This window comes from Phalangium opilio, unplaced genomic scaffold (assembly GCF_054372755.1).
Source record: "Phalangium opilio isolate 3A_F unplaced genomic scaffold, DU_Popi_V2 ptg000217l_1, whole genome shotgun sequence".
NCBI lineage: Eukaryota > Metazoa > Arthropoda > Arachnida > Opiliones > Phalangiidae > Phalangium > Phalangium opilio.
In genome coordinates, this window is record NW_028324218.1 from 2634963 (window position 1) to 2658147 (window position 23185).

At 35.1% G+C, this 23185-nt stretch overlaps 2 protein-coding genes across 2 annotated transcripts in view; one reads left to right on the plus strand and one right to left on the minus strand.

The window, feature by feature from the left end:
• Positions 1-22751, minus strand: part of LOC149615627 (uncharacterized) — an 80467-nt gene extending 57716 nt beyond the window's left edge. Inside the window, exon 1 of the mRNA XM_089857593.1 lies at positions 22408-22751. The gene's annotated coding sequence lies outside the window, so the exon portion shown is untranslated. The remainder of the gene's footprint in view (positions 1-22407) is intronic.
• The window catches only part of LOC149615628 (coiled-coil domain-containing protein 63-like), a 124601-nt gene that overhangs the window by 31880 nt on the left and 69536 nt on the right, over positions 1-23185 (plus strand). The gene's annotated exons all lie outside the window — the stretch shown is intronic.

Sequence of the window (23185 nt, forward strand, 5' to 3'; positions counted from 1 at the left end):
TATTCAGATAGACAAGTAAAAGATTGGATTTATTGAAGTTATTTCTCTCTCTCTCTCTCTCTCTCTCTCTCTCTCTCTCTCTCTCTCTCTCACTCACTCACTCAAAAAATATTAGGCCTAATGTTTATTGGCTCATGAAGGACATTTTTAATTACTTGGTTAGTTTGTTAACTTAGGCCTAAATTTGAAAAATACTCAAATTAGGCTTAGCATTCTAGAAGAAAAAAATTAAGCTTTCAAGAGATTATTAAGCCTAAATTTGAAAATCACTCAATTCAGGCTTAGCACGCTAAAACAAAGTGAAGCTTTCACGAGCTTGTTAAGCCTAAATTTGAAAAATACTCAATTTAGGCTTAGCATTCTAGAAGAAAAAATTAAGCTTTCACGAGTTTATTAAGCCTTAATTTGAAAAACACTCAATTTAGGCTTAGCAAAGTTTGCTAAATGTAGCTTGAATATATTTTTACCCATAATTCCTCTGTGCAATGATTAACTTTACTTTTTGACCTACTAGGCTTAGCATTAAAGTATAATTTAATTATGATTATGATTATGGGCTGTTTTCAAGTTTCGGTCGTTACTTCAGTGGGCATGCGCGGTGTTTTTAACGACCGTAGTAGTAAGGTCGTAGATTCTATATTCTACTCTATATTGGAATATTTATTATTTACTGACGTAAATAAAGTGGGCTAGCGAGAAAATTCCCTCATCTCATCTCATCTAATAACATCACAACACAACAAACGCGCTAATGAAAGCGGGCCTCTACGCAGGATGGTTTAGCTATGCTGTAGTATTTTTCTACTAGAAACTAGTAGGTTTTATCCCAACATATTGCAGGATTTTCAAAAAAATAAAGTTTTAAAAAATCAATTTAAATGAAATGCATACACTTGTGTAAGACAGACAAAACATTTTACAGGGGCAGCTAGAAAATACATTGGATGGTTTGCCCCTGTATGGTGGCTTCACAAAAAATTATTTCAGTTTTATTTTATATTAATTTATTTGATAATATTATAGTATTTGAGCGGCTTGGAGCCAACCTAAAGTTCTCCTCTGATTTTTAAATAGTGTTTTGTAACGTAAAGATAGCGTTAAACATATTTGAAATATATTTAATGCATACACGCTTGTAATGCAGGGAAACGTTTTGCAGGGGCTCGTAGGAAATACATTGGATGGTTTGCCCCTGTATGGTGGCTTCACAAAATCAATTCAAATTTAATTTTATTTTTATTTATTTGATAATATTATAGTATTTTAGCGGCTTGGAGCCTCTCCAAAATTCTCAGACTTTTAAATAGTGTCAAGTTACGTAAAGATTGCGTGTTTAAAGATACTTAAAATATAAATTTAGCTCCAGGCTCTAAAAACTTGTCAAGTTTATATCTTTACTTTTAAGAAACTTCGTCGAAAATTGATTCTGCAACTCGAAAGTGTTTCTAAGCATTTTTAGGTTTATGAGTCCATAGATAATTAAATTAAAAATAAATACATCAATAAATATGAATATACGACATTAATTTAAAAATTAATGAATTAGAATTTATTTTTAAACTACAAATTAACGCAAATTTTTATTGATTCTAAAATTTTTAGTTTATATTTATTTTTAATATCTATGTTTTAAGGTCGTCACGTTAAATGGCCGCGGGTGTTTCCCATCTTTTCTTAACATCAGACTTCAACTTTGTTTAGAGAAATTGAAGCAATGCCGAGATAGTTACCTATCATTGAGAATACACTTTCGATTTCTGCTTTTGGCTACATTGGTTATATTTTCATAAATATTAGATATTCCTTGGGTGAAAACGAAATAAGGATGCATAGACTTTGAAAAAGAAAGAGAGAGCGAGAGAGAGAAAAAACTATTTTCCACGTGGTGTCCTGGGATTTTAAAAATTCATCTCGCGCGGAATTTACTGTAAATGTGAAGTTGTTTTTATATTAAGGCCCAATGTTTTTCGGTATTTTCTACATGCATGACTATTGTAGCCTCAATTATTTAGTATCGTTGGAAAGCTAAGAAATAGGGCCATAACATACTCAAAGGATTTTTCTGTACCTCTATTAGAACCAGAGTTATGAGCCTCAAAGTTGCGTGTAATTAACCTTATGGAGACTTCTGACGTTCGTGAACCCCAATTATATGGTACCGTTGGAAAGCTAAGAAATAGGGCTATAACATACTCAAAGGATTTTCCTGTAGCTATAATAGAACCTGAGTAATGAGTCTCCAAAGTTGCGTGTAATTAACCCTATGGAGTTCTGACGTTCATGAACATTTTGCTTAATTACTTGGGCCCTGATTATCGTAACTCCAAGTTTTAAGTATCATTGGAAAGCTAAGAAATAGGACTATAACATACTCAAAGGACATCCCCGTATCTCTTATAGAACCAGAGTTATAGCACTTCAAAATAAAACTCTCAAAATTGATCTTGACTTTGTATAAAATCATCCATAGTAGAAAACTGCGTTGCACATTAACTATGAAACCCCCTTTGAAAATATTCTTTTTCTTTATTTTTTATTGTTTTCTTATCCCTCACAACTTTTAGCAAGCGCTTTGAAGCGCTAGCAGGCGTTTTCAAGCGCTAGGAGGCGCCTTTGGGTGTTAGTAGCCTATAGCTTTTACTGTCGAGCCTTCTATCCATCTCCCCCCCCCCCGCTGTGTTTCATCCCATGTGTATTTAAAGGTTCGCAGAGCAGCCATTTTTATTCAAGAGACAATGCTCTTAGTCGTAAAAAAAATAGTATTTTCCCGCCTAGAAAGGCCTAGGAACTGAAAGAATACGGGATGATCTAGCTTGTTTATAGAGGTTTTAATGGGAGGAAATATACCATAAAATAGTTCGGGATGTACTTTGTCTGATTAAAAGTCACGACGAGTGTTTGCTTCGTGAGAAATAAGAATTTTTGGCGTGCTGCTCTATTTAATTGAAATTCAGATTAATTTAATCAGAATGTTGGTGGTGTGGTTTAGCTATTCGAGTTAGGATAGTATTTTTTCTACTGTAGTGTAGTTGGTTTCCATCCATGTTTAGATTTTTTTCTTTTTCTTGGTTATGTCATGTCTTATAGCGTTAGTATTTTCCCTACTATTCTGTAGTTGGTTTCCGCCAATGTGTAGATTTTATTTTCATTGGAGGAAAACCACTACATTGTAATAGGATTATACTACATATAGTAGTATTTCCAATGTTCGATATGTTTCGTATTTAGTACACGAACCTGAATATTTTCATCAATGACTATTCAATTTGACTGCGTAACATTTGGTTCATACTTATATAGGAGAAAATCCAATACATTGTAGTAGGATAATACTAAATATATAGTAGAATTTCCAATATTAGATATTTCTTGTTTAGTACTCGAACCTTAACCTTTTTAACAAAACATCCATCACTCCATCATGGCAGAGTAATATTTCGTTAGTAGTAACATAGGAGGAAAAAACACTATATTGTAGTAGGATAATACTGCACACTGTAGAATATCCAATATTCCATTGAAAAACTACTACATTTTAGTAGGCTAATACTACGCCATGTAATTTTTTTACTCTCCTATAGTGATGAATTTCGGATAACACTACTAGGCCTAACTCAAAAAAACATCTTTAACGAATTTTGACATTTAAACTTAACACCTTAAAACACCTCTACTTTTGCAACAAAAAATAAAGAAAAAAAAAGAATAAAACGTAAAAGCTTTTAAAAAGCCGTTAGTGTTAAGCATCATATTTCAGATATATATTGCAGTCGATGGATGCAGGTGTTGCCATATCTTTGAAGAAAGAAAGAACGAAAAAATGTCTTAACAACTTAAGCTCAATTTCCACTTCTATATAAGCCTAGGCCCATATATTTATTTTCTTCTTATTTCTGTTTTATTGCAGTATTGGAACATTGGCTTAAGTTACAAAAATTGCTAAGACTTGGTTCTGAAATTATGGCATTAGGAATACATAAGATATGTATGTTGCTTCCATAAGTTTGTTTAATTAATATCTGGTCATGACAAACTGAAAAGCTTGTAATGAATTTGAAGTGAGTGAGTGAGTGAGGTAGGTCATATTTTCGAGAGGAGGTAAAGCGAGGGAGACCTGGTGAGTGAGTGAGGTGGCGCTGCTGTCAAAGGGGGCTTAGTAATGCGGACTAAATAGGAGTGCTTAGATGGAATAGGTCCTAACTGCAAAATTAATTAACCACCACCGAGTGTACTTAGAATTTCAATTGAATTCTCGCTTCCGTCGTTCTCCTTGAGTCTATTGTTATCTCGAGCTGCTCTAAGTCTCTCAGTAGCATTACGAACTTGTATAGGGGGTGCATATCATACTTATGGATGGAACTTATCACTTATAAACTTATGCAGTGGGGTATTTAGAAAATTTTCTAATTGCAGAGTCATGTTGCTTGCTTTTAAAGGAGCTAGACCTTATGTAAATTGCCTTTGCAAAGGCTTAACTTGAACTTTTAGTTGAAAGTCTAGAAAATCTACATTGGTATTAGATCTTTCTTGGTATTAGGGAAATGTTCAAAAGAATGTAATCGGTTTAGAGTTGTTGTGTTTCCTTCTGTTTCTGACTATTTGATGTTTTTCTTTGAGCTAGATCTCCGTGTGTTTTTGATTTAAAATTGCTCTAAAAGTACGGCTTGTAAAGTGCGGAAAAGCCGAGTAAAAGATCAAATAGGTCGATGTATTTCGGGAAGCTTTTAGCGCCATACACTATAGCTGCTTAGACTATGAAAGGATTTATAACTAACTTTGAAAGTTAGTTATACTTCTATTTTTAATTTAATTTTTTAGGCTTAGTTTAACTCAATTTCTGAGTTTTCGGTGCGATGTGAAGGTCCTTTATGGGCGGGGGCTTGTGAAATAATTTTAAATAAAGTCTTTGGAGTAAATTTCTGGGTTCGGTGCGATGTGAAGGTCTTTTATGGGCGGGGCTAGTAAATTAGTTTAAAATACAGTCATTTCTGTGGATAATTCAGTCCTAAAATATATTTATCAGCTCAGTTTCTGAGTTGCGGTGTTATCTGGAGGTTCTTTATGGGCGTGGCTTGTGAAGTAATTTTATAAAATAGTCTTTTCTATAAATAATTTGATTGTAATATTTATTTATCAGCTCAATTCCTTTGTTTCTGTGCGATGTGAAGGTCCTTTATGGGCGTGGCTAGTGAAATAGATAATTTGCATCTAAAATAAATCTATTTATCTTGATGGGAAACTATTTGTTTCTAGTATTATTAAATTCATTTATCTATTTGGCAAAAATTATTTTAAATCTTTTAAAGATTAAGTTTAAAATCCTTTTGTGGATTAACAACCCTTAATCCTTCAGTATTATTTTAATATTAAAATCCTTTCAATACTGGGGTCACGTGTGTAGGCACTAGTGTTACATTCGCAATGCAATCTGGGTATACGAATTAAAATAATCTCTCTGGGTCCTTTTCGCTCCACTCGGTATGCACTATCTTTGAAACTAACTTTATACTCGGATCAATCGAGGACTGTATTTTCTTACCATATCACTTGTCAATTAAAGATTAAATTTAATTGGGTAAACTTTATATTCAACTGTAGTGTCAAGTGACATCGGGTATCGATATAAATCCAAGAATATCTCGCGCGAGTAGTTAATTCTTTCTCGTGCTTGGGTGATTTTAAAACCAGTCGGAGTTTGCTTAATTTAATAAGGTGTTTTAAGAGTTGGGGTTTAGTTTTAATTTTATTGCAATTTAAGGTTGGATTTTTAAATCTCGCGCTGTTCCTACGAGTCACCCGGAGTTTGCTTAATGTACTATTGTAGTTTATGATTATTTTTATGTGTTTTAAACGTTATTTGTGGGAAAGGAGGGTTTAAAGTTTGTTAGTTTATGGTATTGTAAATTTAGATTGATTTTAAAAGGGGCATTACGGTTCACTGGACCGATCCCGATGGTAAGCCGCTTAACAAACACCGCTTCAAAAGTCTAGCTCGTTTGGTAAGCACCTACGGGCGCCTTTTAATAGCGGTGATATTTTATTGGCGGATTTTTTAATAATTAAAAATCGTTTAAAATTTAAGGAACGTTATTTAATTGTTTATGCTATAAATAGGTCAAATCAATCAATTTAATTTTGACATTAAACATTTAAAAATTAAAATTGAATGATGTCGAAGATGCCCTCAATCCAATTTGTCAAAAAAAAATCGCAATAAATTCCATAAGGAAAGGAAAAAAAATTATTTGAAAATTCCCATATATTTCATTTCTTGTCAAGAGTCACCATTTATTCTATCTTGAAATTCTAAGCCTATTTCTTATACAAAACAGAACCGAATCTTGATTTTTATGTATCAATGGGACCCAAAATGTGTGACATCTTCAAGAAAATAAAATGAGATTGAAACACGTTCAAAACTTAAGCCTTGGTCTTGTAGAGAAATAGTGAAAATTTCTTCAAAATCCTTTTTTTTTATTTTTTTCTATTTTTTTAAAAAAAGGAACCACCAAAATTCTTCTTTCCGGTCCTTTTCGTAGTCAGATGAAGAGAGAGAGAGAGAGAGAGAGAGAGAGAGAGAGAGAGAGAGAGAGAGAGAGAGAGAGAGAGAGAGAGAGAGAGCTAGAGAGAGATTGTCGAATTTGATTCGACAAAATGCGACGTACATCTTCTCCATCTCCTCTCTCCTTTTTATTTATTTCAAATATGCCTATATATCTTCCGTTTGATAAAAGTCACATCTGACATTTTACTGGAACAAATTCATAGATATAATAACTGTATATTGTGGCGTTGTTAGTAGTGGGAAAAGAGCTAAATGGCAGTGGGGAAAATTAGTAAATTAATGTGGGGAAAAAGAGTTAAATTGCGGTGGGGAAAATTACTAAGTTACAAAAGGGAAAAGGGGCTAAATTACTGTGGGGGAAAATTACTAAATTACTAAGTTACAAAAGGGAAAAGGGGCTCAATTGCGGTGGGGAAAAATTACTAAGTTACAAATGGGAAAGGGGCTAAATTACGGTGGGGGAAAATTACTAAGTTACAAAAGGGAAAAGGGGCTAAATCACGGTGGGGGAAAATTACTAAGTTACAAAAGGGAAAAGGGGCTAAATTACGGTGGGGGAAAATTACTAAGTTACAAAAGGGAATAGGGGCTAAATTACGGTGTGGAAAATTACTAAGTTAAAAAAGGGAAAATGGGCTAAATTGCGGTGGGGGAAAATTACTAAGTTGCAAAAGGGAATAGGGGCTAAATTACGGTGGGAAAAATTACTAAGTTAAAAAAGGGAAAATGGGCTAAATTGCGGTGGGGGAAAATTACTAAGTTGCAAAAGGGAATAGGGGCTAAATTACGGTGGGAAAAACTACCAAATTAAGGCGAGGAAAATTACTAAGTTACATAAGAGAAAATTACTAAATTACGGTGGAAAAAATTACTAAATTACGGTGGAAAAAATTACTAAATTACAAAAGGGAAAAGGAGCTAAATTACGGTGGGAAAACACTATATTACAGTATACGTAAATACTACTTATCTTAGAAAATCGTATAAGTCCCATACATAGTCTGATGTCTAAAGGATGAGAGTTTGGGATGGGGGGAGAGGGGGGGTGTTGTGAATCCAAACGAGCTAGGCCTAGCTTATATAGCTCGAGGCTGACGTAATCAGGTCACTGTTATTCCCGTCTGACCAACACTCTAAGATTCCTGAACGAGCTCTCTTCCCCCTCCTCTCTCTCTCTCTCTCTCACTCTCTCTTCGGGGATCCGTCGACTTTGTCTTGGGGCATCGTTGGTTCCGGTCATTTTGTATTTACACAGGAATAGATAGCCTCTCCTTAGGTCATTCCTTATTGATTTCACGTTTGTTGAAGCTCATTCCAGCATTTCCCCCTAACTTCCATCACTGTCAAATGAGACTGTCTTTGCAAAGACGTACTTATAACTAGACCCAAAGTGACTTGACCGTAAATGAAAACATCCTGTAGCTTTGATTTGATTTGATTGGGTTTTTGATTTATTTGCTGGACCCTGTTATTATTTTTAATTTGTCAAGGTGCTAACCACTATTTAATGATTAAAATACACATTATTTTAATTATAATGTACGGTTATTTTGTGACCAAGGCTTAGGAATGAATATATATGATAAACCAATAATGCCCAAGGAATAACAAAGACTACATAAGCTACTTAATCCTGTAGGATCATAACAAAAATAGGAATATGTATGCAATGTAAGCCAGGAACAAAAGTAAATAAATTTACGAAGTTATGTATGCATTAAAAGGGGCTAGAATAATTAATTTCTGAAGTTTAACCCATTTTCTTCAGGGGCAGGGTTGCCAGTTTTGGTATTAGACCATCTCCCACATTCATTCAGGTTTTGAACTGAATTATCCATCCAGTACTGAATCGAACAGAATTCTACAGAAGCATAGTTTTGATAATTTTAGTTTAATCTATTTCTGTAAGTTTTATATTTTTACTAAGCCTTGGTTTTCTTAGTTTTAATGACACCTTGTTTCGTATACCACTCTGAAAAGTCAACGCCGTGGAAGGTATTTTGAATATATCGGAATTAAAGACGCTCTGTTGTAATCTCCGTATGAAATGAACTCTGCACGAGAAAACAGCGGCACGCGCCACGATAGTCCTTTTCTACTTAAGAATGTATGCCGTTAAATTTGGGAGTCATCTCGTGCCAGAATAATAGCTGTTTATATAGCCTAAACGCGTAGCACGTGTTTTGAGTCGAAATAGTCCATTAATAAAAAAGAAGTAATATATATTCCATAGGCGATTTTAATTAAATATCAGAGTCTTATCGTGCAACGCTCGTGCAACTTTAATTACGGTAATAGAAGGAAAGGCGGGGGATGGAGTGGCGCCCGTACTGAATCGAAATAGCCTATCAAATATATAAGAAATATTAATACTTAGGAAGTTAGGATCGAAACAGACACCGTCTAAATTCCAATGGAAGCAAGGAATACAGTGTCTGTAAGCTTGACAACAAACACAATGGGATATCAGACAGACGGAAAGACGGACAGGGACAGTTAAGGGTCAGTCGGGGTCCACGTTGATAAGGGGCAGCGCGAGGGAAAAACATAAAAACAGTTTCATATCCCGTGGTAAATATATATATATATATATATATATATATATATATATATATATATATATAGGAAAATATTGGATTTGTGACCCCGTAATCTGACCTCAATATCATATCGAATGCGACCGTCGTCTGCTTATAGAGGCGTGCGTTCATATATATAAGCTGTATTTTTAACTATAAGCTCTTGATAAATGCCAGGGATAATAAGCATAGATATTAGAAAAAGAATAATAATAATAATAATAATAATATCAATGTAATTTATTATTATTCACACCAATATCTTCATATATTTACCTCAATTTCCTCCTGCATTTTACACCAATTTCCCCTATACATTTTACACCAATTTCCTCCTACACATTTTACGCCAATTTCCTCCTACACATTTTACGCCAATTTCCTCCTACACATTTTACACCAATTTCCTTATCTTTTGTAAGTTAACTAAACCTAAACTTTTAGGTTCTAATAATTTGTTTCTTACAAAAGAACTTTAGACCTAAAACCCAAATCCATTATGAGCGCGAGCTCATACGTCTTAAAACTTTAAACCTTTTAAACTCTTTGAGAATCTTTCGCGCTCAAAATCCGTACACGTCATAACTCAGCGCGGATTGCGGCTCATTTCGGCATACTAATGAGGGATAGCTTTTAAGCGGTACTCTAAAATCACCCTAAATTAACCTCTCCAATTTCAAAACGCAAGCGAGCAATACGTTTCGAAACTCTCTAATTCCAATAACGAACGCTAAGCCTAACTTTAATAAATATAAAATAAATATGTCGATATTCGGTACTTTAATGTCAGGAAAGTCTCGAGCTAAAAACGATTGCGACGTATTTCAAGTCTCGCAGAGTTCCTGGATAAAACCGATCTAAGAAACTTAGCCCTTAGTCTAAGCATAAGTTCCAACCATAAGTATGACATGCACTAGTTATACTGTTCGTAATGCTACTGAGAGACTTACAGCAGCTCGAGATAACTAGTTCGAGAAGGAGAACGACGGAAGCGAGAATTGAATTGAAGTCCTAAGTACACTCGGTGGTGGTTAATTAATTTTGCAGCTAGGACCTATTCCATCTAGGCACTCCTATTTAATCTGCATTACTAAGCCCAAATTTGACAGCAGCGCCCCACTCACTCACTCACTCACCAGGCCTCCCTCGCTTTACCTCCACTCGAATCTATCACCTACCTCACTCACTCACTCACTTCAAAATTATAGTTAAGCCTTTCAGTTTGTCATGACCAGAAATTAATTAAACAAACTTATGGAAGGAATATATCTTATGAACTTATGGTTTAAGCGATGAAGAATAAAGCCTCGCTTGTCAAATTGACTAATTTTCTCAATTAATCAACAAGCTAGGCAACCGTGCCATGCCAAAGCCAAAGATGCAGTTTTGTTTAGAATTTTTGATACGGAGATTATAAACAGCTAGCCGATATTATATTATGGGAACCTGTATTGTGTTTTCCATAGAAGGTTGTAAATTGAAGTGTGATACTCTGATATCAGTTTATTAGGGAGAAGGTAAATAAATTCATTCATCCACATTTAAAGCTCTTTATCTCCAGTCCAAACGTTACGTAGACGTGTCCGGAGTTAATCCCCGCCCCTCTAAATTACAACCAGCCAGCATCTCATTGGTTCTTGAAAACTCGTGCACGTCAGCGCGACGCGAATGAAGAGAAAATTACAGTCATATTTTCCGACTGAGGAGAGGAGGCGAAATAGCCCGGAGTCTCCTCCTTTTACGTCCCCCCCCCTTGTATTTTGAAAGGGGGGACTGCAGGACTATGGCGCGAGGGAATACTTAGGAGGCATCTTATACCTTCTCCCTAATAAACTAGATATCACTTCTTGGTATTATATTATACTTTTGCTGACAATTCATATTATTTTCACTTCAATAAATTAACTTCTTGGTTTAATGAAGCTAGGCGATGGTTCCTTTTTAGGTTTTGGGCCGGGGCTCGAGTTGTTGAGGGTGGCAAGTGGGTTGCTTTTAATTATGACAATCTGTTATTAACCCTTTCTAACCCCCCATCCCCAGTTAGCAACAAACTTTTGAGAATATTGGCAATATGAAGTGTTGCTAGCTCCGAGTTGTTGCTAAGAAATAAATTTCTTAGTGTATTGATTGAGTCGTTCCGTTGAAGTACGTACCATATATATATTAGAAATAGTGAGAGAGGGGGACTTAATTGACCTTTTGACCTCCTTTAACTTTCCCCGGTACGATGTGAATTATTTAATCAACTATGATTTATTTAATTTATTATAACCAAGAAGTGATGTCTAGTTTATTAGGGAGAAGGTATAAGATGCCTCCTAAGTATTCCCTCGCGCCATAGTCCTGCAGTCCCCCTTTACAAGGGGGGGGCGTAAAAGGAGGAGGCGCCGGGCGATTTCGCCTCCTCTCCTCAGTCGGAAAATATGACTGTAATTTTTTATCTCATTCGCATCGCGCTGACGTGCACGAGTTTTCAAGAACCAATCAGATGCTGGCTGGTTGTAATTTAGAGGCGGCCGGGATTAACTCCGGACACGTCTACGTAACGTTTGGACTTTGTATAAACATTGTTAAAACAATGGCGATTAAGACGTTTCTTTCTTTTTTAATTAAAGAAAGGAAAACACTGGTTAATTAAAAATTTATTTAATTTAAGTTTATGCCTATATAATCTGTAAGCTTAAAGTCTGTTTTAGACCTACAGTTGGTCTATTTTTTTTAAGTTGGGGGATGATGGGAGTAGGGTTCAATATCATTAAAAGTAATAAATTGGCCAACTCCTATGTCTAGTCGTTCCCTACCAACTCAAGCAGGGATTGGGGTGTCAGTAAGTTCGTAACCCCCCTCCTGGTAAGGGTAATTGGGTGTGGGGCCACGCGCTGTGACGTTTAGTGTCCTATCCCTCTGTTAAAGCAATCACCTTTCACCATCCTTTTGGATTCTCTAATTTGGTCTTACAACTTACAAGGGGAACAAGTGACGTACAAACGACAAACTCAAACGAGAGAGAGAAAAACCCTTAGCCGTAGGGAAAAACTTTTCCCTTTTCCCAACCAGATAGGCAAAAGAATCCTCCCAATCTTGATAAATGGAATTGCGCAAAAACCCAAGTTCACGCCCCTCCCAAACCTCTTTTCACCCATTCAGTGTGGCTTAGCTAATCTACTGGACCTTTTCCTTATGAAGATATTTTCACAAGATGTAGAGAAAATTGCTAAATTATTATAGGGAAAATACCCTAAATTATGTTATGAAACATAACATTCTTCTCATCATAAGTTTATAAGTGATATGTTCGCTCCATAAGTATGATATGCACTGCCTATACTATTGGTAATGCTACTGAGAGACTTACAGCAGCTCGAGATAACTAGTTCGAGAAGGAGAACGAGGGGGAGCGAGTCAATTGAAGTCCTAAGTACACTCGGTGGTGGTTGAATTAATTTTGCAGCTAGGACCTATTCCATCTAGGCACTCCTATTTAGTCCGCATTACTAAGCCCAAATTTGACAGCAGCGCCTCACTCACTCACCAGGTCCCTCCCTCGCTTTACCTCCTCCAATCTATGACTTACCTCACTCACTCACTTCAAAATTACAAGCTCCAGTTCAGTTTGTCATGACCAGATATTAATCAAACAAACTTATGGAACATAACATATCTTATGAACTTATGCTCTTATAAATAATTAGGAGAAAAACTACTATACAGTAGTATAATAATACCATGCCAAACTATATATTTTTAATATCTAACCAACACTGTGCTGTATGGACAGACAGACAGACCTGCAGGCTGCTTGCCGTTGTACATAGTGGGCCACGATAAGTTTTCAACAAGAAAGTTCTACTGTATATATATGGAATACATATCCTTCTTCAAGAGAGCGTAGAACATATTCCCTAGTTCTCTCTCTCTCTCTCACTCTCTCTCTCACTCTCTCTCTCTTTCTCTCTCTCTCACTCTCTCTTTAGGCGTCTGTGAAGCGTGCAAAATGGCCTATAAGATGCGAGCCTTCACCTACCTCTAGAAAACCACCCGAATTTAAATTTAAAATTCATGATAATTTACCCTAAACACATTGAGAGCCCTTCCGTCGCCGTCCGTTTTCTTTTCAACTACATAGTCACTTGTCACTACTTCCTTAATCATAACTACCCCATTTTACGTACTAAACTCAGTGTCAGTTGACTTGGGTAAAATGTCCATAAAAATATATATATATAGGAAAACCCTCTACTAAATTCGATAGTGGCGCCCTCACCTTCGATGCGGCCGAACGGTGAATTTCAAATTGGCTTTAAGACCGCGGCGTAACACTTCACTATATAGGGTACCAACCGAAAATGGGTTTTAGATATTTTTGTGTGTGTGTGAAAATTTTCAAGTCTTTCCACGATGACGACGACGGTGAAATTTCCAAGAGTTTTTCGACCAAAAAACCTCTTCTTGTTGATGGGAAATGATAACATAAGTAACCGTTATTCGATTCTAAGTTAGGTGATATTATTTGTACCAGGGATAGATTTAATTTTAGAAGTAGGAATGAAGTCTAACGGTTAGTATTTACTTCAGTTATTCCGACTCATAGAACGCCCAGTATAGATAAGCTCTTCCCTCCAACCAACACGTAACGAAAAGTTTAAATTATCTTATTGGCTGCTCACTTAAACCCTACTATACGTTTTGATGACGTTGCTGCAAGGGGACGGCGATAAATACGTAGTTCCTTTTTACCTCTGTCGCTATGACCCGCCTCTTCTTTCATACCCCCCCCCCGTCCCGGAACTTTGACGCGCGCCCAGATATTACTCTATTCTCCATTCCTACTTCTAAAATTAAATCTATTCCTTTATTTTGTACAATAATTCCAACGACAATTTATCTTGAAAGTGATTTAACTTAGTAAAAACAGGTTTTGTAGAAAACTTAAGTTTGGCCTATTTATGGGGTTTAAATGTTTTGGAGTTGAAGCAATCAATTAGGATTAACCTGGTGTAAATGGGATGTTTTTTGTAAGAAACTTACAGATGATTTCATTTTACTTATGATAATATTTTGAGGTAATATCCCATGAATATAAGGTTTTTTTTTAGTTTAAAGATATAAAATCGTTTTGACTTCTTTGGTGCATCGAGATGTCATTCAATGGAGCTTATATTTGTCGTAAATGTAAATACATTTTGACGGACATTTTGAGAATGTTTAATGATGTTATTTAAAATTTACATATTTTTAGACGTCTAAACTCTAAAGTAGATAAGTCGGATCTATTTTTAGTATCTGGTAGTTATTGAAAAATAAAATGGAACGACAACTTAACTTGCAAGTAATCTCCAAATTCAAAACCGGTTTTCGCAATGTTAAACCACTTTCAAGATAAGTTGCCATTCATCCAAATTTATATTTCATACATATTTTAACACCTAAAAATTATTTAAGTTACTATAACCTTAAATAAATCAGATATTGAAGAAAAGAAAAACGCAAACGACAACTTAACGTGCAATTAATCTCCCTCTCAAAACCGGTTTTCGCAATGTTAAACCACTTTCAAGATAAGTTGACGTTAATCCAAATTTATATTATATACATATTTTAACACCCTAAAATTATTTAAATTACTATAACCTTAAAAAAAAATTACTTTTTCGAAGTGTTTTTAAACTTGAAAACAAAATTAGCATATTGTATCAACTTCAGTGCACAGTTTTTCGTTGACAACCCGTGTTTTGATACATAATTTATCAACTGAAGCGTGTAGTAGAGAACAACTTGATTTACGGTGTTAAAGTTTGGTTGAGGTTTCCAAGTGCGAAACGGCGTATAATTTTCAATTTAACGCGCCACTGAATGCATTAACCAAGTATGAGAGGACAGCTATAATTATCAGGGTGCTCTAGTGCAACCCCGGGTTTACTCTAGAACTTGCTGGTTCGCCACTTTCATTGTCCCAGAGCCAGTGCGAGCATCTTTTTCAGAGGTATTTTGATTTTTATCGCTACTATGCCTAGCTAGGTTTAGTTTTGGGTTGAAGTCTAAGCTAAGCCTTTGTGTTTTTTAAAAAACGTGCCTATTTTCTATAACAGACGCGATAAATACCGGACCTTGGCGACATTATTAATTAAGTTGTTCTTTGTTCCTTCTCTCCCTCCTTCGGTATTTAAATTTCTAAGCCTTGGCCCCTTTGAAAATTCTAGGCCTACTCACTTGTACGTTAACTTTCTGTATTTTAGACATTTTGGATGGTGCACTAGTCTTTAGATCAGCTCTAGGATTAAATTGCTATTATTTTAATTTCGTTTGTCGTCTTGGTTTTAAATTAACTTTGTTTGTTCTTAATTGGTTGAAAATTGTTCATGCGAGTATTTTAAGTTTTAACTTTGGGTTTATCTGATTTTGAAGTTTTGGGAGTTTATCTCAGAAAGTTTGTTTGTAGGAAATTTTTTTTTTTTTTAGTTTTTGGAGAGAGTTTTGGTAATTGAATTTGGTCCAAGATTTTGGGAAACTTTTACGGACTCTAAAATTTACTTTCTTGGACAAATTTTGAGATTTCGGACTATTTTTAGGACATTTTATCTAGTCTAATTTTTCAGTATTATTTTATACAATTTTGATATTTTTTTTTAACAATTTTCAACACATTTTCAATATTTGGACCCGTTTATAAATGCTCTGACGCTATTTGGACGCGTTTAAAAATGCTCGGACACTATTTGTACCCGTTTAAATATGCTCGGACACTATTTTGACCCGTTTAAAAACGCTCGGTTATTATTTGGACCCATTTAAAAGTGCTCGGTTATTATTTAGACCCATTTAAAAACGCTCCGACACTGTGTGGACCCATTTAAAAATACTCGGACCCTATTTAAACCCATTTAAAAATACTCGGACCCTATTTAAACCCATTTAAAAATACTCGGACCTATTTAAACTCATTTAAAAATACTCAGTCCATATTTAAACCCATTTAAAAATACTCAGACCATATTTAAACCGATTTAAAAATACTCGGACCCTATTTGAACCCATTAAGAAATCCCCTCGTGTTCCGTAACATTTCTCCAAAAAACAATGACAAAAGTAACACGTTACAACCTAAGTCTATAACACCTACAACTATCAACTCCCAACTCTCGCCTTTTAATATAACAGAGTTGACTTAAGAAATGCAAAACCACGTATCTCTGCACCAAAACCTTAACGAAGATACGTTACTTTTCCAGTACGAGTTTTAGTTTTTAAAAAGAAAAGAAAATATAATAAAAACAGCGATGAAAGTAATTTTGCCTTAAGTGCTAGCGGCAATAGAAATTTTGCTTCAAGATCCTAAGCCTTTGCACCCAAAAACCCTAACCTAAATGGCCCTTTTTCTAACTTAAGAAAACTAAAGAAAACTTGCCCAGGCATTCCGAGGGAATGGACAATAGCGTTTAATATGAAGTTAAATACACATCTTTCAGTTATAAACGCGAAGTTACCAACACCTCCAGACAAATAGCCATACACTACATTCCGAGGGAATGGACACTAGTGTTAAATATGAAGTTAAATACACATATTTCAGTGATAAACGCGAAATGGGAAGTTACCAACACCTCGAGAGACAGATAGCCGCATTCCCACAGACACTACAAATGATTTATTAAAGAAAAATATTCGGTACAATATACAAAGCATACGTAGAATTCAATATAACCAAGGCTTAGCTGCCTTTTTTCCAAAAAAGGCTTAACAATAGCTTTATTCTTATTGAAAATTCAGATGGGTATGAACTATACATAACCTCGTAAGAAATTGCTGGCTGGCTACCTTACTCCGTGTCCTAATACTTAAACGGACTCTTCTTTTAGCCCCAAAGCGCGACAATTTAACTTGACACCATTAGTGTTAGGGTTAACATGGTTTCGTTTGTCAATGACAAGTATGGTTGTCTTTTACCATTGGAATACAATAAATTTAGTCAAGATTAGTTGACTGTAAAGGAATCTGGATGACTTGTCGGTAATTTTTTTTTTCTTTTTTTGACAAATTCTTGTGACAGATAAGTGATGGGTAACCATAAGGTGTATGGGATAAAAATACTTGTAAGAAATTTGGACAATTTTTTAAGGGGGTAATATTTGGACCTTTTCTGAAAAATTGGTCTAATTTTTTGAACACCTAGTGCAATTTTTTTTGGGGAATTTCCAAAAATTGTTTGTACCCCCCAGGAATACATACCTCTAATAGGAATAATTGCTTAGCCGCATTTTCTCTCAACGTATTTAGTAGAGCAGATTTTGTGGGAGGAGCTAGCTAGACTAATCATTATGTATGACGTATTTTACTTGGCAAATTAATAATCTACCTTGAACGCTACCAACATACCAATGAAACGACATCGTTAGAAAGACGCCATCGCGGGATTTATGGGAGGAGCTAGCTAGACTAATCATTATTTATGACGAATTTTACTTGTACCTTGGACGCTACCAACATGCCAACCAATGAAACTTGGTCAGAAAGACGCCATCAGAATATTTAGTTTTTAAGCCCTGCCCACAAACCCAGCATAGAAATTAACACAGTACACAATAATTCCTAGTAGCTGTATGCATTCGTAGTAACATCCACAATGTTTATACTCCAGATTCAACTCTGCGCAGGCGTATTGTTTGCTGCTGTATGGTATTTCACGAAAGACTGATCTTAAATAGGCTTAACTTATTGCAGCAGTAGTATAGGCGTAATTAGGCTCGATTCACATCGAAACAGATAAGTATCTTTAAGAGCTATAGTGTTAATTTGTGGTATACGGGTTCTCTTTTGACCACCTTTCCTTTTCCAATCTTATATGATTTGGAATGGTGTCCTTTAGTTCTACTTCAGTGACAAGCAACGTTGTTCAAACCATAGATATCTTAAATAAACTTAATTCGAAGGAGATAAAATAATATAGGTAATTTAGGTGTTTTACTTAATCTTAATTATCTCAAGCCCTAATTAAGATAGAACCGTGTAATTAGTACCGTTGGATAGAAGAGAGTTAGGGCTATTTTATGTCGCCCAAGAGATGGCCCTTAACATACAGGGTGTTTTGCAAAGTTCATTTAGAGATTTCTAGTCGCAAATGTAACTTCAATATAATTTTCAACGTTTCTTAGTTATTTACATTTTCCCAATCGACATATATTATGATATCTATGACAGAAGCTGTTGGCTTTTCTATCTAAGAGAATGCTAAGCTAAGACTACGTGGTTATTAACTGTAACACAGTGTAAGCTTTAATGAATATGAGTTGGGCTAATTAGCGATAGACATATATACATTATACTATAACATAACATCCCTTAATATATATATTAGGAAACTGCCTGTTTCCCCTCAACCATAAGTTTATAAGATATGTTCCTTCCATAAGTTTGTTTAATTAATCTCTGGTTACAAACTGGAGCTTGTAATTTTGAAGTGAGTGAGTGAGTGAGGTAGGTCATTGATTCGAGGAGGTAAAGCGAGGGAGGCCTGGTGAGTGGGGCGCTGCTGTCAAAGGGGGCTTAGTAATGCAGACTAAATAGGACCTAGATGGAAATAAGTCCTAGCTGCAAAATTAATTAACCACCACCGAGTGTACTTGGGACTTCAATTGACTCGCTCTCCCTCTTTCTCCCTGAGTCGAACTAGATATCTCGAGCTGCTGTAAGTCTCTCAGTAGCATTACGAATCGTATAGGTAGTGCAAATCATACTTATCACTTATAAACTTATGCTATAACGTATATAAATTATATTGTATATCATTGATTAATAATGTCAAAATGAGAAAGCAATTATCGATTACATTTTAATATATTGCCACTCGCATAATGTACTTAATCACCCGCTAATAATATTTAAATCTAAATTAACTTAGTATTATTGTAGAATTAATCCAATTTAATTGTTTAGTGTTGTATAATATATAGATACAGACAAGTAATTATACATATAATTATCGTATATCACGTGATGACTCGAAAATCATCCGACCAACCATGCCTATACCTACGAATTTCTGGGTTAATCCAATTGAATTGTTTAACGTTATAATTAATATTCTATAAGTTTACAAGAGACTTAGGCTAATTCTAGCGAGGATTTTAACGGCCACGCCCATATAGGCCATCCACATGTTATGAACCGCATGTTTTTTTGTTGTATAACTCAAACATTTAGATGTATAAACTTGAGGTAATGTTATAAACTACGGTACAGTTGTTTTTGAAGCCTTAGAAATAGCTAGTGCCTAGATAATTGGAAAATTTATAATACATACAAAGATTTCAAAGGCCACGCCCATAAAGACCTCCCACATGTTGTGCCACGCCCATAAAGACCTCCCACATGTTGTGCCACGCCCATAAAGACCTCCCACATGTTGTGCCACGCCCACAAAGACCTCCCACATGGTACCACATGTTGTTTTGTAATGAGGTAGTAGTTTCCAGCCTTAGTAATTAGCTAGATAGTGTGAAAATTTATGTCTATAAAACTGACGATTTCAATCGCCACGCCTACAAAGCCCCTTCACACGGAATTTTTGCTAACAAAATGTAAATTGAAATACATAAACCAAACTTAACCAACCGTTAAAATACTTCCTAGCAAAAAATATAAATATTTTTGATGGTTAACCAAATCCTTAGGGGGGCATGACGTATTAAACCAAGGATAGTGGCATAATTAGACCCCCTGGTGGACTAATAAAATAAAACAATATCCGTAACAACAGCCTTGTTAATGTACAAGATTATACCCTCTCTGTCTCACAATAGAAACTAAAGTCCAGGGATGTACAGCGAAATGCAAAAATGTTTTAACTTTAATTATATTTAATTAATGAACATACTAGGTTTTTGCTGTGGTTGAAATATAAATGAAAAATACTTGGAAAGGAGGGTAGCCTTAGCTCCTCGTGAGTGTGGGGCTTCATCCCCCATCTCCCCCTTTCTTTCTGTTCACTTCATTTGTATGTAAATCAGGGGAGATTTTTCTAGCTAGGGGGGGGGGGGCGTGGAGTGTTTGCTCTGCATCTGAATGCATTAAAATGAACGAAGAACGCTTCTGGGCTGGGGGTCTGGTTTGGTCTGGTCTGGGGGTATAGAATCAATTGCCTCTTCAACTAACTACAGCTATGGGGGCCCATACTCATTTTTACCAAACCAAATTGGCGGGAAATAGGGTTAAGAAATTTGGTCTAAAGTGTTAGTGATACGTTTCCTTTAAATATTAGTGAGTGATACTTTTCCTTTAAATATTAGTGAGTGATACTTTTCCTTTAAATATTAGTGATGTTTTTACTTTAAATTTTAGTGATGCTTTTCCTTTAAATATTAGTGAGTGATATTTTCCCTTTAAATATTAGTATGTGATACTTTTCCTTTAAATATTAGTGATGCTTTTCCTTTAAATATTAGTGATGCTTTTCCTTTGAATATTAGAGATACTTTTCCTTTGAATATTAGTGATATTTTTCCTTTGAATATTAGTGATGCTTTTCGTTTAAATATTAGTGTTGCTTTTCCTTTAAATATTAGTGATACCTTTCCTTTAAATATTAGAGATACTTTTCCTTTGAATATTAGTGATACCCTTCCTTTAAATATTAGTGTTGCTTTTCCTTTAAATACTAGTGATACCTTTCCTTTAAATATTAGTGAGAGATAATTTTCCTTTAAATATTAGTGAGAGATAATTTTCCTTTAAATATTAGTGATATTTTCCCTTCAAATATTAGTGACGTTGTTCCTTTAAATATTCTATATATTGTTTTATTTTGGCACGAGCTGTCAATCAATTTAGTTTAAAAATGACACAAAATTCCGGTACACGTGACATTTCCCGCAAAAAAATAAAATAAACTGGCGCGAGATATTTGGCGGGAAAGAATTTCGCTCGAGCTTTATACGTTAGGTAACATTCCAATGTGAAAAATTCTTTTACAAAGTAAAGGCATGGAGGAATAATAGCATGGAGAGGAAATTGCAATGTGTATGGACAGTTGAAGCAAGGTGGTCACGTGACCAATTTAACGAAGCCATGTTTTCATCTCCTAGTTTTTCGTCCATGGTAAAGTTACGCCCAGTTTTTTATAGTAGGCCAAAAATAGACCAAATACTATAGGTAAATTTTAATTTAGGAGTAAATATCTGTAAACCAAAACAACTCTGAACTATGACCTTTTATTCCCAGCCAAGGGTTAGTAAATACCAGCCAGAGTATTAAATATTGGAAAAGTTAATCTCGGTATTCGATATGTTTTGCCAGGATTCTTTGACACCAACATAAGATAAATATATTAGAAAAAGTTCAATATACGCTTAATCCCAGATAAACCGCCATTTTTTTTTTCGTTTACAACTCTCATAATCTGGAGTTTTACTCGGAAGAGAAAAATTTGTCTATTCCCGCATTTTTATAGCGCACGAGCGTTCTAATATAGCTTAGTAATATTGAAGAGAGGTCGGATAGTTGATGCCCTTTTGGTGGATGCTGCAATCATCATTATTAATGGAAAAATCAGACAAGTTTCCATTGCCTTTTGCAAGTCTCGCGCTTATGGTGCACGAGCTATGAAGCTCAATAAATGAAAATTTCCCGCCTAAACTTATTCAACATATAATCTGACCATTCCCGCCTAAATGCGCGCGCTGCTTTTGGCGCCAAATACTAAGGTCTCGTGATTCTAATTCTGGTATTAAGTAGATGGTATTTTTATTATTAAAGTTATTATGACGGTACAATTTTTATGAGAAATGCCTATACTACTGACCTAGTGCTTCTTACGACGCAGTATTTATGCATGTATTAATTATTTATTTATCCAAATTAACCCAAATTACAACTTAATAGAAAGTCAACAACTGAACAATGTACATATAAGTTTTAGCAAAAAATAGAGAGGTCTTAGAAACTGGAGTATTTATTGATCTTGTTTGCATGCCCCAAAACCAAAACGTGACACGATTTAGGTATTAAATTAATCGATTTAATAGTTAGTGTGCCAGTTCAATTCAATTCAATTCAGTTCAGAAATATATTAATATATTAATGCATATTCATAATTCGGTAAAATTTTTTTTGCAAAATTATGAATTTAATTAGAAACTACGGTATATTAATTGGCATCCTCTATTTATTGCTAAATTGTTTATTTATAAAATAAATAAGTAAATAAATAAACAAGACACTTGTAATGAAGTATAAAAAATAACAAAATTAATTTAAACAAACAATACTTACGTGTATTTTTTAAAGTCAATACGCGATTATTAATGTTAATTACACGAATTAATTATTTGTTGACGACACAAAATTATTATTATTATAAATTGTCGTTAGTTAATTTGAGTTTGTATTTAGTCGCGTTTCAAAATTAACCATAAACGTCAACAAGACATTCGAATCTTGAGTTCTTAATTTGGATTAATTAGTCACTTTTAATTGTCATTTAAGTTAGACAATGAATGGAACGACATTTTAAACGCATTGTCACTGATTTATCATGAATTGTTTTAATTTTGAAGAAACAAATTCATGTGTTTTGGTGCAGGGTGCCGACTTTAAACTCTAGTGTCGTTCGGTGGAGAACTAGAACCAACTAGAGAGTACACCGACTCTGTCCCCTAGCTTCTTGGGTAGGGAGAGCTTAACGCGAGACCGGCAAGTCACTACTACACTAGCTCCACCACGCGCACACACACAAGTCGCCATTTATCGATCCCCTACGTTAATAACTCGAATTTAAGTTGCCTTACAACGCGGTGCTCGCCGAGTTACGATTACGAATGCCCTGCTTTTCGTTATACGTCATAGCACGAGTACCATGATGCCTCTTTCGAAAAAAGGGGCGTGGTGGGAGCAGTGTCGTCTGCTAGTTATTAAGGGTTAACATGCACGAATACCATGACGCCCTTATAAAAAAGGGGCGTGGCGGATGCAGTGTCTTCTGCTAGATATTAAGGGTTAACATTAATGGTATACTGTACATCCGGGACAGAGGTATGTGGATGCAAAGACG